Source organism: Leptopilina boulardi, unplaced genomic scaffold (assembly GCF_019393585.1).
Source record: "Leptopilina boulardi isolate dan_hultmark-lab unplaced genomic scaffold, ZJU_Lbou_2.1 LbouV2_213, whole genome shotgun sequence".
NCBI classification, from domain to species: Eukaryota; Metazoa; Arthropoda; class Insecta; order Hymenoptera; family Figitidae; genus Leptopilina; species Leptopilina boulardi.
In genome coordinates this window covers 3,798,695-3,824,837 of record NW_026137767.1, presented here as the reverse complement: position 1 = coordinate 3,824,837, position 26,143 = coordinate 3,798,695, and the positions used below count along the sequence as shown (strand labels likewise).

The following is a 26,143-nucleotide window of genomic DNA, read 5'->3' as shown; positions in this document are numbered from 1 at the left end:
ATAGTGAAAATTGGCGCAAATTTGATTATCATGGTAAAAACCATAAAAAACACCATAAAATCATGGTTTTTTACGATTATCTCGTAAAAAACAAAAAATTTCGAAAAAAGTTTTAGACAAAAGTTGTAGATCTCAAAAAAACACACATTTTATGTTTTATGCATTTTTTACCAAAAGTCATTATTTTTCGAGAAAAATCCAAAAAACGAAAAACACCATGATAATGAAAACATATACAGCAGTCATGGTTAGACATATTATTTGACTCGTATACAGTATCATATTCACCATTAGTCAGAATATAACGAATTCCGCAAAATACTTTCGGCCATATCCACCCCCTCTCGCCAAGGTTTTTTTTAAAAAGAAAAGCGAGCAGTACCTTACGCGGCCGAAGGCCGTGTTTACTATTTTGCGTTTACCGCTGCTGTGGACTCCACCCCACAATTTTCGCAAATTACTTTCGGACACATCCACCCCCTTTCGCCAAGATTTCTTAAAAAGAGAAGCGAGCAGTACCTTACGCGGCCGAAGGCCGTGTTTACTATTTTGCATTTACCGCTGCTGTAGTCTACCCCACAATTTCCGCAAATTACTTTCGGACCATTTTTCTCGAAAAATAATGACTTTTGGTAAAAAATGCATAAAACATAAAATGTGTGTTTTTTTGAGATCTACAACTTTTGTCTAAAACTTTTTTCGAAATTTTTTGTTTTTTACGAGATAATCGTAAAAAACCATTATTTTATGGTGTTTTTTATGGTTTTTACCATGATAATCAAATTTGCGCCACTTTTCACTATCATTTTCGTAATCAGCGCACCAAAATACGTTAGTATACCAAGTTTTATTAAAATCGGAGGTACCCCTACTTCGGAAGTATATCCGAGGAAAAAATAAATAAATTTTTCCCACCCTATTTGAAAAGAAAGACAATATTTCATTTTTATCCACTCGCGGAATCAGAATTCTGAGATTTTAAAAATTAAAAATATCAGATACAACAATTATAGAGACTAAATTGATTATTTTTAATTGTTTTGTTTTCAGTTTCTATTTTTACGATTTTTGTTCATTACAAGAAAGTAAAATTATAAAAATAAATTCGTAACTTACCAAATATAAATTATATTTGCGATAAAGTATAAAATGTTTGAACGTTTTTTTAATTTTAACTTTATAAATAAAAATATACATTTTTTTCATTTGTATTCTATAAATGCGGCGTGAATAGATAGAAATGATTGTCTTTTCAAACAAGGCGGGAATATAATTGAAATTGAATCTCACTTAACGGTGTTCCGTAATGGCAAGCAGTGGTTGTCTTTTAAAAATGAGGTACATTTAATTTTAAAAATATTATTCTCCCAATTCGGACAGAAATGGTAAAATCGGAAAAAATACCAGTTATCCTGAGTTTGTGTACTTTCATTTGCCTCCAAGAAATTAAAGATTTATTCACATATAAAACGACAGGAAGTAAAATAGGAAGAGTATAAACATTTGCTTAGTACTGAAATTTACCGTCTGGAGCAGCACCTAACGGCTACAAAAAAATTCTTATTTTACTTCCTGACGTCGTTTATCGTAATGAATTTTCAATTTCTTGTACGTAAATGAAAGTACAACATTTCAGGATAACTGGTATTTTTTTAGATTTTTCCGTTTCTATCCGATTTGAGAGAAAAATCTTTTTAAATTAAATGTACCTCATTTTTAATAGACAACCACTGCTTGCCATTACGGAACACCGTTAATTGTACAATTTTATATTTATCAAATTTTCAAACATTTTTCTTTGTAAATTATATTAGAAAAAAAAATTTTAACAAAATTTTAATTAAAACAAACTTTAAACTTTTAATCAATATTTAAAAAAGTAATAAAAAAAATTGAAAATAATATTATCCTTCTTTTGATGTAGAAGAAAAAATAATGAAAGAATATAATAGCGAATTTCTCAAAAAGAAAAAATATTCTTTTCGGTGTCCACGATCTTCTTTCTTATAAAAAAAAATCACAATTAAATGATTTTTAATTTTAATATTATCTTACTTTCCTTAAATCTCAAATATTCATTGGAAGTGCTTGAAAATAGAATTATTTTTTCCTTTTCTTATAAAAAAAACTTTCATCATAACTTATCTATTTTAGAGTTTCTGCCTTTTATTTTGCAATATTTTTGAAATATTCTAATGTTAATCGACTGATACAATACACAATATTTTAAAAAAAGAAAGTACTTATCGCTGATTTAAGGAATTTAAGTAGAATAATATATTGGGGTCAAACCATTATATTTCAACTAAAGTGGTCGCTGACTAATTTTTAAAAATTATAATACTTTGCAGGAATGATTTTGAAGTTATCAAGATCACGAAATGAAAAGAATTTTATTAAAAATTTAAATATTTATTGTAAAATATGAATTTAAAGTATATGAGGTGCTAAAAACTGTCAATTTTTTAGCCATTAGAAAATATGCAAAAAAACATAGAATTTACCATAAAAATAAAAAAAAATTATTGGAATTTACTAAGAATGAATAAATTTATCATTATCAATTGATATAATTATTTAAAGATGTGAAGTAATATATAAAATATGATTTCCAAGTGCACCTGTCAAATAACCTAATTTTGCGATTTTTATTCATTAATTATAAAAAATAGAAAACATTAAATTAAATAAAAACTTACCAAATATGAAGTTCTTGCCATAAACTTTTAGAATTTCTTTGCACTTTTCTTCTTTTCTATTCATAAGTATGAAAAATTTTAAAAATAAAATAGCTACTTTGTCTATTTTCACTATTTTTGAAAGTCAATAACTTTCTTGGAGAAAAATGAAAAAATATGGGGTTTCGAAAATTATTTAAATACACACTACATATACATTTACTGAAAATTTCGCATTGGTCCCGAAGCTATTTTCAAAGATAAAGTATATTAAAAATTTCGTATTTTTTAGGCTATATTGACATGGGTTTTAAATCAATGTGAAGGTGGTTCACTGGTGACGACAAACTTCACATTGATTTAATACCTTTAAAACCCATGTCAATATAGCCTAAAAAATACGAAATTTTTAATCTACTTTATCTTCGAAAATAGCTTCGGGACCAATGCGAAATTTTCAGTGAATGTATATGTAGTGTGTATTTAAATAATTTTCGAAACCCCATATTTTTTCATTTTTCTCCAAGAAAGTTATTGACTTTCAAAAATAGTGAAAATAGACAAAGTAGCTATTTTATTTTTTAAATTTTTCATACTTATGAATAGAAAAGAAGAAAAGTGCAAAGAAATTCTAAAAGTTTATGGCAAGAACTTCATATTTGGTAAGTTTTTATTTAATTTAATGTTTTCTATTTTTTATAATTAATGAATAAAAATCGCAAAATTAGGTTATTTGACAGGTGCACTTGGAAATCATATTTTATATATTACTTCACATCTTTAAATAATTATATCAATTGATAATGATAAATTTATTCATTCTTAGTAAATTCCAATAATTTTTTTTTATTTTTATGGTAAATTCTATGTTTTTTTGCATATTTTCTAATGGCTAAAAAATTGACAGTTTTTAGCACCTCATATACTTTAAATTCATATTTTACAATAAATATTTAAATTTTTAATAAAATTCTTTTCATTTCGTGATCTTGATAACTTCAAAATCATTCCTGCAAAGTATTATAATTTTTAAAAATTAGTCAGCGACCACTTTAGTTGAAATATAATGGTTTGACCCATTGATGATTTACAATAATAAATTTTGCTCAGTTTTTGTTTAAATATAATATATGTATATTAATTAAATATTAATATACATATTATATGTATGTGAAATAGTTTATATATTATAAAGAACATGAGAACTGAATTTCCAAAAATAGATATTAAACTGAAACCTTTCGCATTAAAAAAAAAAAAATGTAAGGTCTAAGAAAACATTATTTTACATGACAATGAAATGCTAAAAAAAACTGATTCTAATCTATAAAAATAAATTTATGGAAATAGATAAGAAAAACATCGAGGTATGATTGAGAAAAGTACATGTAAAAATTAATCGTGCAGGCAAAAAAAAACCTGCATTGTGCGAATAATATAATCACTAGAATTAACGTTGAAATTTGACTTTTCTTAAATTCAAAATTCAACGAATATATTAGTGTCTACATTTAGGAAAAATTTGTTTAAAATTGCCAACGAAATAAAATGATCAGTTTTTAATAAAACACAAAATACAAAATTAAAGTTACTTTAATTTTTTTTTAATATAATATTTATATTTTTTACAAAATGTAATATTTTCTTCCATTACAAACTTATTGGAAGCTTATTAGAGGATTTTTGAAAACTTATTATCTCAATTCACTTCTAATGAGCTTCCAGAGAATCGATTTTGTTTAAATTTAAATGCCTTGAATTATTGAATCACAAGGTATTAAGTAACACTTTATAATATCTATTTAATTCTAAACAATAAATATTTAAGTGAAATAATATTGACAACTATTTAGGTGGCCATTTTAGACAAATTTTTTCTAAACTATGTTTCGCCGGGTTATTCTGAATAACTATAACCTTAATCGTAAACTCCGTAATTTATACTCTCTCTGGAATCATACAATTTTTATATCCTTTTCTTAACTTTTATCAGTTTCAATGATTACTTTCATATAAAGAACGATAAAATAGATTATAATAATATTCATCGCGTCTCAGCAATATTAAAGGCAAAAATGCTTATACAAATTTACTCTTGTTATTCACTTGACTTCCATCACCTCCGCGCGTGTTATTTAAACTGCATGTCCTGAAAATTGATTTATTTTTAAAAACTTTATTAACTGTTTAATCTTTAATTTAGTTTTTAAAATTTTATTTTTAAAAACAAAAAAATTTATTTATTAGTATATAGTATAAAGATTTTTTAGCATTATTAATAAAATATAAATTATTTAATTTTTACTTAATTTAAAATAAATTCTTTTAATGGTGTTCCGCAATGGAAAGCAGTGGTTGTCTTTCAAAAATTGGCTCCTCGTAGGTGCATTTAATTTAAAAAGAATTTTTCTCTCCACTCGGATAGAAACGGAAAAATCGCTTTCATTTACGCACAAGAAATTGAAAATTCATTATGATAAACGACGTCAGGAAGTAAAATAAGAATTTTTTTTGAAGCTCCAGACGGTAAATTTCAGTACTAAGCAAATGTTTATACTCTTCCTATTTTACTTCCTGTCGTTTTATATGTGAATAAATCTTTAATTTCTTGGAGGCAAATGAAAGTACACAAACTCAGGATAACTGGTATTTGTTCCGATTTTGTCATTTCTGTCCGAATTGGGAGAATAATATTTTTGAAATTAAATGTACCTCATTTTTAAAAGACAACCACTGCTAGCCATTACGGAACACCGTTAATACTAAAATTAATTTTTTATACTATAAAGAATTTTGGTATTTTTGTAATATAGTTCTATCGAGAACTGTATTTGCATGACTTGGTACTAATTTAATAAGAAACCGTACAAATACAGTGTTTTATTGTACCAAAAACTAACGGCAGAGAGCGTGCTAGTAACTAGCAATCTAAACTTTTGTAAATCAATTCTCATACTAAAATTTAAAACACGGAGAAAAATGGGATTTTTGTGCAAACAATTTTTGGATTATTGTCAGTAGATTTGTTGATATTACAATTCGGATTGTTGTCAGTACAAATGTATCTTGTTTTAACAACACTAATTTTTTTTGTTGACAGTTTTCTTCAGTTTGCAATTCCGTACAGTTGTAAAAGCACAGTAACCTTACGGGAAGCTTACAACAACCTTACTATGTAAACTTACCACAACTTTACTGTATAAGCTTACCTTAGCTTTACTCTGTTCAGTTCAATTGTATTGACGATTTAAAAATTTAGTTTTTTTATTTCAACTGTTTCATAACAATTTTGTTTGTTCATCGAACAATCCTAATAGTTTTAATAACAATACCATTTTAACAATTATTTTTTTGACCCAACAACAAATAGAACTGCTAGTTATATATTGACAATCCGGAATTGTTGTGTGGATTTAATTTTTAGTAACCACCCAAGCAGCACGGTAAATTCTCTGAATATCTCTTGAGTACCACAGTGGAATATTCTCATGATCTTCTAGGAAAATCAAAATGTCCGCATCATGGGAATATTCCACAGTGACATTCAGGGTATATTCCAGTGATATTGAGGGAATATTCCTCGGTGACATTCATGGAATATTCCAGTGACATCCCTACTGAAAATCCCTGTATAAGATCTTGTACAATTTCCTGTACAGAATCAGCAACTGAACTTGTACAAGTTCTGACCAGTTCCTGTACAGGAAAATGCATACGAATTTGGAACAAGTTCATGTGTGAGATCTTGTACAAGAGTTGGTGCAAGATCTTGTACAAGAAAATGTACATGATCTTGTACAGGGATTTTCAGTAGGGATTAAGGGGATATTCAGGTGATATTGAGGGAATATTCCAGTGGTATTGAGAGAATATTCCACGGTTATATTGAATTTTTTTTTAAATGTGTTTTTAATCTTCCTGCTTATTCAAATAACAATTTATAACACATTTCTATTGTTTCAACACTTTAAAAAAAAAATTCAATATAACCGTGGAATATTCCCTCAATATCACTGGAATATTCCTTTAATATTACCTTCAATGTCACTGGAATATTCTCAGAATGTAACTTGATATTTTGATTTTCCTGGAAGATCATGGGAATATTCCACGGTGGTATTTAAGGGATATTCAGGGGATATACCGTGCTGCTTGGGCACAACAATTCTTTTTTCTCCGTGTTAATAGGATTGAAGAAATGCGGCAGCAACGTTGTTCTCTGATGATCATCCTTGAAACTTTGAATGAATCAGACAGTCACTAATTGTAAGAATACATGAGTTATTCCAATACCACCCCTCAGATGTGCAAAAATTCTTTCCATGTGTATGCTTTTTTTACCTCTTCTTTGAAATTTTTAATTCATGAATTAATAATGAATAAGTCATATCGCAGCTTGCGTGGTAAAAACTGGAACAAAAATTGATTCAGTACTTGTATCGAACTTGGTCTTTTCATCTCTTGTTTTTTCCATTAACTTCAAGACTTGGTGATGTGACGAAATTTTAAAAAAAATCTGCCTTCTAATAACTTCCAGTATAGTATCTCAGGAGTGCAAATGAGAATTTGTCCCTTTTTATCCGAAGACGAATATCTGGATTCCATTTCGGTCAATTTCAGGCTGGAATAGTTGATAATCTGATATCAGATTAAACAATATTGTTTATTCCATCTATCCTGGATAATACATCACTGACCCCATTCCTATCGAGGTAACTTTGGCTTATAGAGGCATAGTGGTAAGTTAGGGTTAGCTTGAGAGTTAGTCGTAAATCTCCACGATACCGTTCGTTCATTTTGAGAAAGCCATTACTGTCCACCTCGGTCCAGTGCCAGGGTAATATTTAAAAAAATTAAAGTAAACAAGTTTAATTACGAATTTTGTTGTTCTCATACTTGGCTAGATCAGCTCAACATAACTTTTTTTGTAAAATTCAAAGTTCTACATTTTCAAAATTTGAAGATTAAAGGAATTTAACTGCAATAAGTCATAGAAATCATAAAGCAAATTTTACTTATTATAATCTGAGTTATAATCTAATGTTTTTACATAATCCCTACAATATTTACAACGGTGATTATCCTAATGTTTAAATACTAGAAATCTTTTTTTCTTGTTTTTGATAAATGAGATATATTTATCAACGTGTGTAGGAATTCGGACAAAAAGTTCAAAGTCATTGATAAGGGAAAAAAAATCACACATTGAAAATATCATTTCAAATTCATTTTAAATTATCAAAATTTAAAAAAATTCATTTTTATCAATAATTGTACAATGACTCTACAAGAATTGGAAATTATTATGAAAGATCGTAATGTTTATGGACATCTTCATGGCTTCTTGTATAAATATTGGAAGTGTAAAAATAATAGTATTTGTTCAGCACGCTTAATCACTATAAGAACAGGACGAAATGTGATATTGATTGTGTCAAATAGATACGCACGTAATATTATACACACTGCCTCATTATTTATTTTGGACTTTTTTCTTGGACACTTTGGTCTGCATATTTTGGTTTAGCCTTTTTATCGTGTAATATCTTCTACGTGACAAAGATAACTTTTATCGAATAAATAAAGAGACAAAACTAAAATACTATTTCAGGATTCAATTATAGATTATTGCATAATAACATAGCAATATGTTTCAAAAATATTTGTAGAATTCGATGGATTTCTGAGTTCATTGATTTTATACTAATCTAATTTGATTGTGATAATCAGAATTGGTTTTTGGAAAATAAAACTATCTTATGAGTTTACCTTCATTCACAAGGATAAATTTTAATTTATTTGCATTTATTTATTTATTTATTTAAGTACCTACAAAAGGATTTATCCCGTTAACTGTTTGTATTGAAATTACTGTGACAATTGATTAAAGTAGAATGTAATATATGTCATGCAATAATTATTAAAGCTATAGATCAATTTTTTTCTGTGTTCATTCACAAATATATTGGAATTCTTCGATTTTGTTTAAAAGGCATGTTTTATACATGTTGTATATTGGACATGTAGATGTGTTAGTTATGAAGGCTAACTTATGCGATACTTGACACTCTTACGGTCGGTAACAAGTCTCTAAGAACAAGACTAACGAGCATCTCATATTTTTACGTCTTATTCTCTAGCTTTAACACACAAACTCAATAAGTGTCTCCACTTGATGAGTCATATGAAATTTTCAAGAGCTCTACTAACAAAAATGTCTGATAAAATGTACTCTCTGACAGTGGACGGGGAATATAAGTTCCATTGAAGGTAATTTTCAACAAGACAAGTGAATGAAAGCAATGATCATATAAAGTTCATAATACACAGGAGAACCCTTCTGAATAATATATATATATATATATATATATATATATATATATATTTGAGAAAAAACCAACATTTTTCTCTCAAAAAACACAAAAAGATATATTGCTTCTTTTTTAGCAATCATTTATATTCCGTAATGGGTGAAAAAAAATCAATTTACTCAGAGAAAATAATAAATTAAGTCCATATAATGTAAAAGATTCAGTGAGGCACATAAATATCCCATAAAAATCATTAGCTAAAACTTTCATTTATATGAATTTTATTTGACAGAATTTTCATTTTTCCAATTAACATTTGAGTTACACTATAAAATAAGTAAGTTATAAATTTTTCGTTAATAAATATTAAAAATTAAGCCAATGGCAACAGGTTTTTTGAGCGACGCCTTCCAAAATAAATGATTTTGCGGTAGCCACGATATCTAATGACTGCTTCATCAAAAAAGAAAAAAACTAAATATTTTCTAATAGTAGGTGAGTATAGCTCGTGATTGAACGAAAGATTTAAAAAAAATAGAAATTTGAATTTTTGGCAGTTTTTTGTCACAAGACGATTTTGGGACCATTTAGACCATGTAAAATCAGTTGTAATCAACAGAAAAAAAATGATTCGTTCAATGACTAGTCAAGTAATGTGCCAAAATTCAAAAAAATCCGTGCATTAGTTTTTGAGAAATTGTGGCTACCTACTTCAAAAATAAAGTTTTTAGAAAACAGCGTTCAAAGTTGAATGATATATAGGTCAGATTTTCTTTTTTATTTTATGCGGGACTCGTTTGAAAATCTTTACTCTTGGGTTTTTGGGGTCACTGATTACGAATCCGGTGCCAGTTTTTCAAAAATAAAAATGGCTGATCCAATATGGCGGACTAAATAATTAAAAATAACTAGGTGACGGTTGAAACAAAAAGCGTTTTCGCAAAATTCTCACTCTTTCCTATGGTTTTAATCAAATTATCTTAAAACTTTGGAAAAATATTCTTGACATGTTATACTATCAAATAAAAAAAATTAGATTATTTAAAATTTTTGACCCATGTAAACCCTTAAATTGTTAAAAGAATGTTTTTCCTAATCATAGGAAACAATTGTAATTATATTAGTGATTTTTTTTAATAATAATTTTATAATTTGAACTATAATCATAATAGATAGCACGTAAGCTTGCAGCAACCTTGCGGCAAGCTTCAAATGTCCCACTTGACCCAAGCTTACATTGTAAGCTTACCGAAAGATTGCAGTGTAATGTTACTGCAAGATTGCACAATAATATTATCGCAAGATTGCTCAGTAAGCATGCATTAGTGCATTTACCCTATAAATTTTATTATATAAATTTATAGGGTAAATGCACTAATTGCGGCGAGATTCGAGTCAAAACACCTTTGAAATAGAAAATTCGACATTTCTATTGTATAAACTCAATTTAAGACTTATTAAACTTAAAGCTTATGTTATTAAGATATTAAAAAAAAAATTTAACTCTATAAAAATCGATTATTTAAACAAATATGAGAAATTAAAACTAATACCGTAATTTTCTATTGCGGCGAGTTTGTATCAGTTTCGGTGACCAAAATTACGTGTATTTTGAAGATACTTTGCCCGCCGAAATTGAAGCCAATGGAAATCTTAAAAATGTTTCAATTGCGGCGCGGAAAAAAATTTGATCTCAAATAATTAAATTAATAATTGTTTAAATGTGCATCTTTATAAGTATTTGTATCAAAAAAAGATTGAAATAATTTTTTTTAATCATTTGGCAACAGTTATATTAAATATAATAGTAATAATAGTTATTTTTTATGAACGCGCCGTTATTGGTGCACTCGCCGTAATTAGTACACTTACCCTATACTAAAATTATATAAATTAGACGAAACATTAAAAAAAAATTTTTTATGTTCAAAGTAAGGTTATTTGGCAATCTTGCACCAACCTTGCTACAAGCTTACCGTGCAAGCTTACTAAGCAATCTTGCGATAATCTTATTGTGCAATCTTGCAGTAACCTTACACTGCAATCTTTCGGTAACCTTACCATGCAAGTTTAGGTCAGATGGGACATTTAAATCTTGCTGCAAGCTTACGTGCTATCTGAACTACATGGGTCTAAAAAGCCCAAAATCTTATACTTTTTATACAATTTTTTTTCATATAATAAATACATTATTTTATTCGAACGTCCAAAAATCTTAATTTACACTATAAAAAGAACAATTTATAAAATTTTCGTTAAGAAATATTGAAAATTTAGCCCATGGCCAATGAGTGTTTGAGACCTATTACAAAAAGAGTACTTCTGCGGTGGTCAGAATTTCTCCAAAAGTAATGGACAGATCTTTCTGAAATTTTGCACACTTCTTTTAGTGATTGAACGAAGGGTTTTTAAAATATTGAAATTTGAATTTTTGGCAGTGTTTTTTTTGTCAAAAATTACGAATTTTGGGACCATTTGGACTACGTAAAATCGAGTACTATCACACTGAAAAAAAATTTATTTGATTCAATTACTCGATTACTTGACTATTATCAAATAAATATTTATTTGTTTCAAATACAGAAATTATTGGTTCAAATACAATTTATTTAATTCAAATAAAAATTATTTGGTTCAAGTAAATTTTTTTTTTGATAATAGTCAAGTAATCGAGTATATATATGAATCAAATAAAAAAATTTTTTTATTGTAGATTATGAGGCTTTAGAAATATATATTTTGTTCCTACATAGCACATAAACTTGCAGCAATATTCGCTATATTACATCAAATATTCTAATATTGCAGAAACATTTCTGAAATAATGGCATAATATTGAGGTAATGTTGTCAATATTGATGAAATTTTAGGTGCTGTGGGGGTTTCCTTATAGAGTTATAACGAGGGGGAGTTTACTAGTTAAAAACGTGTACACTTGACTACCGGTATTACACCTCATATTATCCTTATTACTAAGTTATTACACGTTATTACAGAGTATTACACATTATTACAGAGATATTACAGATTTTTTTGCGTTATTACAGCACCGTAATAACGCATTATTACACGGTATTACACAAGTATTACACAAGTATTACAGGAAGAGTGTACACTTGACTACCTGAGTAAATTCCCCCTCGAGTTATAATCAATGTTTTACAAAGATTATGTTTAGAAATTTTAGAAATATAATGCAAATAAATAATTTCAAAAGCAAAAAATTTTAGAAACAAATGTTTTATGGAAAAATTCCTCTCCAAAATTGTTTTCGTTAAATGTTTTATTAAAAAAAAATTTAATTTTAAGAAGTCACATGTAATTTGACTTTATTTTATGAAAATTGTTTTACTTGATGTTTGATTTCTGAAAATGATTTCAGGTAATAATTATCTCCTGGCATCAGAACTACGTTATCAGGTAATTTTGTCGATGGAATAGCTCTGAGATTACCAAGTTCTGTTAATGAATTTAGACATGCTAATCCTGTCTTTTGGATCAATCTTGAATCTAGTTCACTCTCAACGGAGATATTTCTTAACGAAATTTGACAAGGACGACTTAGTTTCTTGTTTGTATGTAGGTCATTATAATTTTTGTATTTTTATCTAATTTAAGAATAATTTATACTTTAAAAATAACTCACTAGATTACTAAAAATATTCTATAAATTGTTTTAAAATTTTTGTAAAAGAAAAAATGATAAAATCCGCTGCCAAGTTAAAGTATTTATATCATGAACACTTTGCCTCCTCATTAAGATTTTTCGTGATCAATTTATTGTAACTTAATTAGTATTATAATAATTTTAAAAAGATGTAAAGTTGTATTTTTTAGGCGTTTGCATAGATAGATTCTTAGTATCAATAACTTCGTAATATTTTATAATAAAAGGTTCAATAATAGGTCAATTGATTCGTTTTTAAATATTCTTCATTGTTCATAATAATTTTAAAGTTACATAAAGATTTTTTAATAAATAATACAAAAAGGCAGGTTTTTCAAAATTTTTCAATTTCAAAATGTTAGTAACTCTGAATAAAATAACAGTAGGATATTCGCTAATAGGTCAAAATATGCGTCTTGAAAAACTCTACAAAACTAGAGATTAATATCCATTTGGTGTCAATACATTGCAAAAAACGTTTTTTCTAAATTTTAAAAATTTAATAACTTTGGGTGGAATATCAGTATAGATTGTTCACTAATAGCTCAAAAGATGCGTCTTAAAAAACTCTACAAAAATAAAGAAAAATATTACTTAGGTGTTCTAACATTTTTTTAAAGTTATGGGCAAAAATGATTTTTCAAAAATTTTTAAATGCAAAAAAATAATAGTTAATCTTTACTTACTTACTTTCCCTTTGGCTCTTATAGTATTCGAGATATTTATGAAAATGTAGTTTATACACACACACACGGAACGACAATTTTTAACCCTCACGTGCCTGAGTTCATTTTTTGACGTGCGTGCCTGAGCTGAATCCGAGCTGACCCAGCTGCTTAAATTCAATAGAAAACAAGATTTAATAGCAGGATATTATCAATATTTTAATTCTAAATTATAATTGTAATATTTTGCAAATATAATTGCAAAAAATATTTAATCTTTTGACACTCTAGGGTACATAAATAGCCCACAAAAAGTCGCGTCGTGACACTTTTTTCAACAGTGCAAATTTGAGTGTACAGTACAAAAAAAGTAATTAATTTAATTTAAGTATTACTGGGTATTCTTAGGTTTTTGGGGTCGCTGATTATAAATCAGACGTCAGATTTGGAAAATTCAAAATGGCGTATCCAATATTAAATCGTTACTCGGGGGTTTTGGGGATCGCTGATTTCAAATCTGATGTTAATTTTTCAAAATTCAAAATGGCGGATCCAATGTAGCGGACGAATTTTTAAATAATCGTTCGGATCCCCTTGAAAATCGTTACTCGGGGGTTTTGGGGTCGCTGATTTCGAATCTGCTGTTCAAAATTGCTTGCTTCAAATCTGCTTCAAAATTAAGAATGTCGGATCTAATATGCCGGACAGGAAAATTAAAAATCAATACAATTTATTAATATCAGATTCGTAATCAGCGACCTTGAAAACCCCTGAATAACGAGTTTCTAACAAATCCATCAAAATTTTAAAACAATATATCCGCCATACTGAATTTTGAAAAAGTAACATCAGATTTGTAATCAGCGACCCGAAAAACCCCCGAGTAATGATTTTCAAGCGATACTGAATGATTTTTTTAAAATTCTTCCGTCATATTGGATCGGCCATTTTCAATTTTTAAAAATGGACACCGGATTCGTAATCAGCGACACAGAAAACCCCAAAGTAACTATTTTCAGATGAATACGTTAAGTTTTTTCAAAAGTCGTGGGCCATATTGGATCCGTCATTTTGAATTTTGAAAAACGGACACCGGATTCATAATCAGCGACCCCGAATACCTCCGAGTAACGATTTTCAAGCGAATATGTTAAATTTTTAAAAATTTGACCGCCATATTGAATTTTTTAAAATCTGACTTCAAAATAATTGTGAAAAATTTAGAACTTTTTACGAGAATCTTTTGTCCGAACCGTTTTTATAATATTTTTGGGTGAAGCAAAAATAAACATGCGACACTTCCCGTGCAGAAAATTTGACCGGGCCCTGGTCGGGCTCAAACCAGGCACGACCGGGGCCAGATCTGGCAACCTGATATGGGCCCGATCGAAATGAAACAGGGAACCCGACCGGGGCCATGCCAATTTGCCCGATCTGGAATCTTGGTCGGGATCCGACCAGGGCCATAGTAATTTGCCCGATCTTATAGTAATTTTAATTTTATTTTATCTCTAATTATTAGTAACTTTTACTAACAATTAGTAAAATTTAAGAGAAATTCACTTTTTGTTTTAGAATTAGTTAAATTTTACTAATTGTTAGTAAAAGTTATTAATAATTAGTAAAAAATTTCTAATTCATAAGCAAAAAGTGAGTCACTAATTCAAATTAGAAAACATTTTTACTAATTCAGATTTAGAGAGTAAAAAATGTCATAAAATGCTATAAATGTATTTTTACTAGTTTTTTAAAATTTTTATATATGGCAACCAGGCCTGGTACTGATCGGGCCTATAGAAATTTATTAACCCAGGGCCAGAACAGGAAATCGGATCGGGGCCAGGTCGGTAATCGAGATGAAAAGTGGCAGTTTCTGCACGAGTTACCTTGATGTAACAAATACCACGAATACCAGAACTACAATATAATGTATTACACCAAGTTGTACATAAAAAATGTTTACATATTGTTATAAAAGGATATATTATATGTTCATTATCTCTTAATGGATAACAATTTTATAATAATATTTTCTTTAATTGAAGCACCATCCGACACGAATTTTGACCCACGAAAAAAATCCAACATTTTCGGAAACTAGGACCCAAAAAAAATACCCGTGTCTGGCCGTTTTGCTAGATCAAGTCTTTTGTGGTTTCTAGGGGTGAAAACAACTCCTAAATAAAAAGTGACAAGATATCTTTTTAAAATTATTAATATTTTATAAAACTTGGTGTCTGGGGGTTTTCAGGATCGCTGATTATTAATCTAATGTCAGATTTTCAAAATTCAAAATGGCAGATCCAATATGGCGGTCAAAATTTTAAGAACTTATAAATTTTTTATAAAATTTGGTATCTAGGGATTTTTGGGGTCACTGATTTCGAATCAGATGTTAAATTTTCAAAATTCAAAATGGCGGATATAAAATAAAAAATTAATAACTTCTTAAAATGTTGACCGCCATATTGGATCCACCATTTTGAATTTTGAAAATCTTACATCAGATTAATAATCAGTGATCCCGAAAACCCCCAGATACCAAGTTTTATAAAAAATTAATAATTTTTAAAAGATATCTTGTCACTTTTCATTTAGGGGTAGTTTTCGCCCCTAAAAACCACAAACGACTTGATCTAGCAAAACGGCCAGAGACGGGTAATTTTTTTTGGTCCTAGTTTCCGAAAATTTTGGATTTTTTTGTGGGTCAAAAAAGGTTGAATTTTGTCGGACGGTGAAGTACATGGAAAGAAAAGTTGTCTGGGTCCGTGGGACCCAGCTCAGGCAACTACGTACATATAAGAGCTATAAAATAATGTATTAAAAAGAGTTTTACATAAAAAAATTCTCTTTCTTTTTTTAAATGTACGTTATATAGCCACGGTACGCCAGAAGGAGGTTTAAATAAAAATGAATTGGCACTTAAAAATTCTTTTTCATTATGGTTCTAAGATGAATAAAAAACTTTTCTCAGTAGGTTTTAAAATCAGCTTACGTGCCCAATTTAAAACAAAAATTGAGTTTTAAATATTTAAAAATAGTATTTTATGAGGAACCAGAATTTATTTAATGTATATTATATGCGTATAGATAATAGATGTTTTAGATTTGGGTTCATATAAATTTATTAACAATGAAGTTATTTTCTTGTTTCGTTTTTATATTTATGCATTAAGAGTGTCGAACGGTATCTGAAATTCTTTGGCAAGAAGGAGAGCTTTAATTATCGCTCTGAACGTGAAATAGTTTTGATTTTAAAATACTTTTTTCTCGAAACACGAACACTTTTAACAAAATCAGCCAAAATCCTCATCTTATAAATTTCCTGAATCCAAAAGACTGTACGAATCCATAGAAAAACATGGTTGCAAAACAAAAAGTAGAAAAGTAATCTAATAACAGTTGCGACTTTGTGCGCCCTGCATGCTGCTGCCATCTGACGGCGGCAGGAGGTAATGTACCTGTCATTATATTACGTTTCGTTTTGCAATCGTGTTTTTGTATGGATTCGCATAATCTTTAGGATTTAGGAAATTTATATAAGACAAGGATCTCTAGCTGCTTTTGTAAAAAGTGTCCGTCTTTCGAGAAGAAAGTATTTTAAAATCAATGTTTATCATTTTCACGTTTAGTGCCGTTTTTATAGAGCGATAATTAAAGGTCTCTTCTTGCCAAAAAATTTCAGAGACCATTCGACTCTCTTAAATAAATTTTGTCACTCTTAAAATCGTTCTTTTAACATTATAATTTAATTTTTTAAAATCGGACACAAACACTACAGCAATATAATTATTTATATGTAAAATTGAAAATAAGTAATTATTTTATCATTTATTACAGTATTTATTAGACTAAATAAATTCTGATTCCCCATAAAACACTGTTTTTATATAAAAACTCAATTTTATTTAAATCGGGCACGTAAACTGATTTTAAAAACTATTGAGAAATGTTTGTTATTCATCTAAGAACCATAATCAAAAAGAATTTTTAAGTGCCAATTCATTTTTATTTAAACCACCTTCTGGCGCAGCGTGTAGCATCAGCTTATCCAATTTGAAAAAATATTTTCTTAAATGGAAGTGGATGAAAAAGCAAATTGTCTAGATTCGAGGGTCCCAGCTCAAGCACGCAAGAGTTAAAAATGTGATTTTTGGATTCCTGAGGTCGAAAAACATAAACATACATAAAAAAATCGAGTTTGAAAAATTGTTGTATTACAATGCATCCTTCATGAGAAAACAAAATAGATTAAATATTAACAAAAAAGTTTATACTATATATGGCCAATACAAATTGTTTTTACCTAAAATTATCTTCATCAAAAAAAAATTTCTTTAACTTGTTTTTGCGTATTTAATTTTTCTAGGAAACTTAAAAATCTTCTATGAAAACGATATGTGTAAGAAAACATGTGATAATTTTTGTGTCTATTTCTGACGTTTATAACAACTGTTTGATTATTGACGATTCTTGTTATTATACCTTTCTGAATAATATACGTTTGTAATATAAAGATATGCAAATTATTAATTGTTTAGATGGTTTACGCAGGTTTTCAGATGTTAATAATATTCATATCAAAAGTAATAACTAACTACTGTATAACTTCTTTATCTGGTTTTTGAATTTTTGAACGAAAAAGATAAAACAAGTAATAATAAATAACAACAGCCAAAAAAAGAATTTGATCAATTATTATTAAAATTTATTTATAATTTATTGAAATGAAGTAAACAAAAAAACCCGGTTTTATAAAAAATTACTGAAATATTAAATTAATGTATAAATTGAAATTTTTCTCTAAATTTTGTTGAAAATTAATTTAAGAACTTAACTAAATGTTAATGTTTGTTGAATTACAAAATAAATATGAATTTATTACTTTTCACTAAAAAATATAATTTAATTTTTAATTTTTTTTATCCAAGAAAAAATATATTTGGCACAGAGATAAATTTTTTTTTTATTTAATTTAAATACATTTTATTTGACTCTAATAAATAATTTATCTAGATGTATTTATTAATAAAATGTATACACGGAGAAAATTTGTTCCGAGAGTTTTACTGAACTTAGTTCGGTAAAATTGGGATATAACAGCAAAACGGTAATTTTTCACGAATTAGTACAGTAAAATGAATTTCATAAAACTATAATGTAAAAGGCATAAAATATTATAACACATATATTAGTGTCTCAAGATAAGTTCGGGAATCCGTAAGGTTCTGGCAGTACATAAACTAGAACAATAGCTAAGAATATTAAGGTCTGTTTTTGATAAATCAGAATTGAAATACTAGTACGGTAGTAGTATAATACTAGTACGGCGTACTAGGCGTACTGGTACTGTACCAGCCATGTATCTTCGCACGGTACTAGGTATTATGTACTAGTACTGAAAACTTTTGTGACTTAGTATAATGTACTGTTATTGTACTGGTACAATACTAGTATGATGTACAATATAAAAGATTATATACCACATATAAAATATGTAACTTGTATTCTCACTTATCTTAAAATATCCGGTGTTTTATATTATTTTAATTACTTAACTTTATCAAATATTAATTGATTATTTGTTTACTTTTAAACATTATTTCAAAAGAATTTTAAACTTGATGTTTAAAATTGCTTTGATGTTAAGAAAAACATATTATCACATCCTAACTTATTAATATGTTATATGTATAAGAAAAACTATAACGAAATAACACACAATTGAATTTAAAAATATACCAATATGATCAAGACCGAATTTATGAATTTTTCTCAACGTAAATGTATAAAAAAGACTATAAAAGAAAAGATTTTGATGTTTTTCAATGAAATAACACCATGGCACAAAGCGGCATGTCAAAGTAAACGAATATAAATCTTATAAAGATCGATAATTTAATATAAATTTAATCTCAGATATTCAAGATAAGTACAGAAGCACAAGTTACAAACCTTAAAACTCTTTTGCTGCATCATAAACCACTTTTTTCACTAACATTTATTGCACCGTTTTCAGTGACGCGTTCATATTTGACAATTGTCAAGAAAGTGAGGTTGGGTTGGCATTACCAGCAAAGATTCCCAGTACGACGTACCAGTATTATACTTGTATCGTACGAGTATGTTGTGCTTCTTATTTCAGAAGTACGACGTACTGGTCAGGGAGTAGTATAAGGAAAGTGGCCGCACTTTTGGTGATCGTAATTCTCATGGGCACACTTCTGTCGATATCAGCGCTCTTAGTGTAGAAAAGTGGCACTATTTGTCGTCTGCTACTGTGATTATTCAGTGCACATGTTGTTTTTATTAGACAAACAAATTATTTGTTGCGGAGTATAGTTAAGAATCCACTACGCACACAGAAGACATTTTTTTATCACATTACACTTCACAAAATATTTTATTTTAAGCGTGTTAAAATTTTATCACAATTCAGTCGTAATTTCTTTACTAAACGATAAACCGCACACGATAAATAAACTAAAAAAGCAGAGGTTATATCATGCTTTCTTGCTTACAACGATAGTGTCAGCCTCTCCGAGTGAGGCGCTGCTATCGACAGAAGTGTGCCCATGGGAATTACGATCACCAAAAGTGCGGCCACTTTTGGCGCGGATTCATAATGGCCGTTCGGTCTCCTTATACTACTCCCTGGTACTGGTATTGTACTATTATGTATATATAATTATTTTGTACTGGTATAAAACTAGTATAATACTGGTACTCCATACTTGTAAATAACGATTAATACGCTTGGTTATCTGGGTAGCTTTAAATTTGATTTGTTTGTAAAATTAGTAGACCGTTGAGAGAAAGACTACATGTTTTAAATAAAAGATTCATCAAAAAGTGATAAATAGCACAGGTTTTTTTGGTTACTTTTAAATCTTAATAAACGATTGTTTGAAAAACCAACTTTTTGAGAAATTCACTGAATAAATATTGATTTATACCATAATGTTTAATGATACCAATGTTATACTAATGTTATTTATTTATAACTAGCAAAATTAAACGCGCGCAAGCGCGCCAAATTGAGTATTTAATTGTTTGTTATAAAGAAATTAAAGATTAATATTAGCAATAATAATTTAATTTATTAGAATATTATTACATATTAAATGATAATAATGAAAATCATATGTTTACAGGCCTCGGATTATACGACTTTTTCCGACTTTTTTCAAAAATACGACTTTTACCGACTTATTTTTATAAAATGCGACATTTTTTTTACATTTGAAAAGAAAATGTAAATAAAATACATTTTTTTAGTATAAAATGTAGATCTTCTTCAGATCTTCTTCAATTAAATTATTTAACAAATTTTGAATTAAAATGATTCTTCACTAAATTAATTATTTTTAATAATTTTAATGAAATACATCACAAATTCAATTATATCAAAATTATTTTTCAATTAAAATTTTTATGAAATTTAACAATTGTTTATAATTTTAAAAAAAATATCACAATAATATTGAATTATTTTTTAAAAATTTCAATTCAAAATAAAGTAAAATTCAATTATTACCAAACATTTTAATTCAAAATCAATTAAAAATCCAATAATTATCCAAAATTTCAATTAAAATTCAATTATTTCCCAAAATTTTCAACTCAAAATGAACTGAAATTTAATTATTTTCCAAATTTAAAATCAAATAAAATTTAATTATTCTCAAAAATTTGAATTCAAAATTAATTGAATTTTCAATAATTTGAATTTAAAAGCATCTAAAATTTAATTATTTCTAAAATTTTCCATCGAAAAATTTTTTTTTGAAACTTAATAATTTCAATTATAACTCTAAGGAAATTCAATTATTTTTAACTATTTTAATAATATTCTTTGAAATGTCAACTATCTGAAACCATTTTTTAATTAAAAATGATTTTCAAATTATTGTATTTTTTCCGCATTTTCTAATAAATTTTCAGTGAAATCATCTAAAATTTTAATTACAAAACACTTAAAGTTTCAATTAATTTCAAAAATCTCAATTTTAAATCTTTGAAAATTCAATTAAATTTAAAAAATGTTTTCCAAAAATAGTTTGATAAATTATTTTTAGTTCTGTAAAATTTAATAATTGTTTGAAAATTAACAATACTTTTTGAAATTTAATTATTTCTAAAAATTTCAACTTTAACCCTTTGAAAAGGATTATTATTAAAAAAAAAATTTTATTTAAAAATCTGTAAAATATTTTTGTTAAAATAAAAAACAAATCCACTTTTTTTTGGAATATCAATCGACTGAAACGACTTTTTGTGTCTTTAAATTGATTCGAGGCCTGTGTTTTTATAATTAATATTTAATAGGTATTCGTTGGCCCCTGGTTCCTTAAAAATAAATTTTTAAAAATAAATTTTTTCAAATTACTATCTTGTACGAAATTTCCTGGTGCATCTTTTTTCTCATCACAAATTTTTTGTATTTGTATACAATTTTTGAATCAATATACAACTTTAAAAAAAATTTCGTTGGTAAACGTTGTGTACTTCAGCTTCGTGAATTGAATTTTCGAATTTGGAATTTTAAAGAAACTTATTCCGAAATTTGGAAACACAATTATACAACTTTGGCAAAAATGAGAAAAAGAATTGTCAAAATTTGACACGTCATAAGATTACTATTCAAAAAAACACGTGAAATCAGAATAGGCCAACTTCAAGTTAGGACAGAAGGACAGACTAAGCATTTTATTATTATATAATTTATTTATAATTTTAATTTATTTATTTATTTATTTTTTATTTATACCAATGATTAATGATTCGAATTTTTCATATATTTACAGTATTAGCTTGTAATAAATTAAAATATCATATCAAGTTTTAACTATCATCACTACAAAAGATAAAAAAAATATTTTGAAAAATTCCTTTTGTGCAACTATATATCCCAACTTTCAGTTAAAATTGAGTAAAATGTCCGGAACAAATTTTCTCCGTGTAGTTTTATAATTTTCGTAGAATATTTGAATCAATGAAGAAGATTCTAAAAATTATCATTCAATTATCTTCTGAAAGAAACTGATTCATTGACGATAAAGAGGTAAAGTTAGAAATGACCAAGTTGTAACCTTGATTTTGAGAGATCGTAAACATCACTGCGAATCAAGTAAACATTGAATGTTTATAAGTTTTATAAATGTAGTAACAAACGTGTATGGAAAAAAAGAATTATCCCAGATAATTATTTATAACTATATATTATAATAAAATATTAATCATTTTTTGTTAATGGAAATAAACAGATGATACGAAAAGGTTTTGAAAAATATAAAATTATTAATGTGTAAAATATTTACTGTTGTTTCTAAATTTTATGATGAATAATCGATAATTAAGTGAACTGGCTGAGGCCACATCTCACATGACAAAATAATTTATTGCTCAAGTGCATCTCATTATTATATAGCCACATATATGTAACTGTACGTGCAGACTCTTCTGATAATATTGTTTATTTTGATTTTAGAAAAACATCACGTATTTTCTACATAGTATCATCTAAACGTGTATATTTTCTTTGAATTTGAAAATTCAGGAAATGATTTTGCAATATTTTTAATTTTTAATAAAGTGGTTTTCATTCATTGGAAGAGAAAATTGCTATCTTGAAATAACTTTGATATCGGTACGTATATGCATATATATGTTGATAAAAGATACCTAATATTAATTAAACCATTGAAACTCTTTTAAAATTTTAATTCTTAAAATTAAATTAATTTTTAAAATTTTTTAAGTAATGAAATAATAACTCTGTAACATTTATATTATTAAGTAACATATTTTCGCAAAAACATTTTTGATTGTACAATCGGAAACAAAAATTCTTTTGTTCTGTCCATTATAGTTGAACCTATAATCAAATTGAATTTCCTAAGAGCTTTAGGTATACATTTTTTTGTAAATAGAAATAAAAAAATCATTATCATCTTTGGTTTAAATTTCGGACTGATTTTGGATTAAATTCAATAGTTCAATAATTTGAAATTTAAATGAAATCAATCCATAATTATTTCACAACAATCCGAATTTAGTTTGATCAAAATACTTAAATTAAAATGAGTCCAGAATAATCTGGAATTTGTATGTAGACAATCCGTAATGAGTATGCAACAATCCAGATTGACTGCGGTCAAAAACTTTACTCCGAAATGGGATCGAAATAATTCGAAATCTATAAATTATGTGGAAAATCCGGTTTTAGTCCTCAATAATCTTGATTTAGTCTGTTCAAAAATACTTATCCGAAATTTGTATGCACAAAATCAGCAGTCCACATAAATTATGATTCAGTTAGATCGACAATTTGGATTTAAGCAGGGCAAATTATTCGGACTTGTTTTAGACTGTAGTGACCAGAAATGCGGATTTCTTGCATACAGATTTCGAATTATTTTGACCTCATATATGATTCAGATTTTTGTGCAGATTTGTACAAAGTTTTTAGCTTGCGTAAGTAAAAAGTACTGTTGATAGATATACTTCCGAAGTAGGGGTACCTCCGATTTTAATAAAACTTGGTATACTAACGCATTTTGGTGCGCTGATTACGAAAATGATAGTGAAAATTGGCGCAAATTTGATTATCATGGTAAAAACCATAAAAAAAACACAATAAAATCATGGTTTTTTGCAATTAACTCGTAAAGAACGCAAAATTTCGAAAAATGTTTTAGACAAAAGTTGTAGATCTCAAAAAAACACACATTTTATGTCGTATACATTTTTTACCAAAAGTGATTAGTTTTCGAGAAAAATCCAAAAAACCATAACTAACATAAAAAATAATGGAAAAATAGTGCGGACAAAGTCAGGTGGTATCCACAGCAGTATTTCATGTAATCTGATAAATCTGATAAAGTATTACTCTGTTTATGTTTTAAAGAAACCTTAGCGGGGGGGATAGGAAATGGCCGAAAGTATTCTGCGGACAAAATTAGGTAGGATCCAAAGCAGCAGTTTTCACGATTAGAAGGAAGCATTTGTTTAATTGTATACTTGGGAAACGGTGAGTCCTAAACTAAAATTTATCAATTTGTACATATTCTATGACCACACAATTTTTAACATTGTTATTGTCAGCAAAATTTATCAATTTGATCCCACATGATTTGCGTATGTGTGATTGTACGCAGGTTATAAATTTTATTTTGTTAAATCGAAAATTATTGTAAAATTAATTATATGTATACCTACAGTTTACTCTCTATTATGTCAATTTCTATTGCTTATATTTAATTAAAAATAATTAAAAAATTAATTTTTCTTTTAAAGACATAAAAAATTCTTTACATCTACTGAACTGACGGACTACTACTAAAATTAAATATAAAAAGGAAAAAATAATGTACTTCTAAAGTATATATTCAATTCATTTAATCATATTTTATTAGCTTTGTACAATGTTCAATCATTCTTAGCGCACTTGAAGCGACGTACTAATCTGGTATTAATCGTTGATATTGATCAAAAACATTATCTTGAAATTTTAAGCGGGGAATTTTTTGTAGTCGGTTATACGCCTTTTATATAGATATTTTATTTTTATCACGATGTGAAAAAACTATTTTTTCCATATACGATCCTTAAGATAACATATTTTTGTAAATGATGTAGTGTAGATACACTTATATTTATGTTTAATAAGGGAATCACCTTATTGGCAGTCATTTTTTCGCTTGTTTTGAAATTGTTGTATGTCTTATAAATTTATAATATGCCTTAACCTTTTCTTTCAACACTAATGATACTACTTCAAAAATGTTTCTTTTAACAAAAGAATTACTTTTTCCAAATATGAGATTTTTATAAAAATAATTTTTTTAACAAAATATACGAAAACTTGTGCATATCACAGGTAATCGTTATAATTATATTGCTTTTGACTTCTCCACAAAATTTCAGCTTTGTCCATTAAATATGTAAAGAAAACCTAGTATTACGAAGAACATTGACCTCTGGAATCACGTGACATAATATTCATATGTTCTTATCATTTACATGTCCTTTAATGAAAATCATGCAAAAAGACTTTGAGTTGATTTTAACAAAATTAGGGAGAGTCCAGAATAAGTGGTTTCTGAATGTCGATGTATCATTCTGTCTTTGTCTTTCCCATTGATGTCCCATAAGACCGACGCGTCGCTATCAATGCGTCAACGTTCAGAAACCCGTATTCTGGACTCTCCTTTATTAAATTTTTATTACAACTACGATTGATTATAGAATCGTTTGTCTCAATAGTATACTAACTTTTCTTTCTGCGTAGGTTTCGAATTATAAAATTTGGCAACTAAATTTCTGAATGCTGAACACTGTAGTAAAAATTAATGCTATTAACGCACTGTTACACACTGGGTTACAAAAACATGGTCAAGTCGTGTTTATTTAAAATTTTTTGTGTTTATTGGAAGTTTAGGTGTCACTGAACAAGAATATACACTGGAGTCTCCCAAGAGAGGACTTCTGAAGAGAGGACTAAGTAGTGACGCGGCGCGGTAAGGAGTGAGGGGGGAAGAGATGGGCGGGATCAGAAAGAGGAACGTGAACTCAGGAGCGTTTGTTTTTAGTGTACCTTTCTCGCGTAGTGTTTTACATACGTAACAGAATGTATTCTGTTAAAAAAAACACATCTCTGTGATACGATATACGGCCCTGGAGTGTTTACAATTTTCGGCGTCAAGGACGAATTCCGTAGAGAGGTCCAAGACTCTTTCTGTCCTCTCTTCGGAGACTCTAGTGTACCCAAAAAAAATTTTTCATTCGGTCAGTTCCGTAGAAAACGAGATTAAAGTGTCA

The 26,143-nt window shown here is 27.7% G+C and overlaps 1 long non-coding RNA gene across 3 annotated transcripts; it reads right to left on the bottom strand.

The window, feature by feature from the left end:
* Positions 1-12,990: 12,990 nt before the first annotated feature.
* LOC127278884 (uncharacterized) lies at positions 12,991-26,077 on the bottom strand. 3 transcript variants are annotated; one of them, XR_007842560.1, is made up of 3 exons: positions 25,598-26,077; positions 13,343-13,491; positions 12,991-13,225 (listed from the first exon to the last, which is right to left on the bottom strand). It is a non-coding gene; the product is annotated as an uncharacterized LOC127278884 (long non-coding RNA). The 3 variants fall into 3 exon arrangements; XR_007842559.1 differs by having other exon boundaries at positions 13,343-13,488; XR_007842561.1 differs by lacking the exon at positions 25,598-26,077 and adding an exon at positions 17,628-17,747 and having other exon boundaries at positions 13,343-13,488.
* Positions 26,078-26,143: the final 66 nt, after the last annotated feature.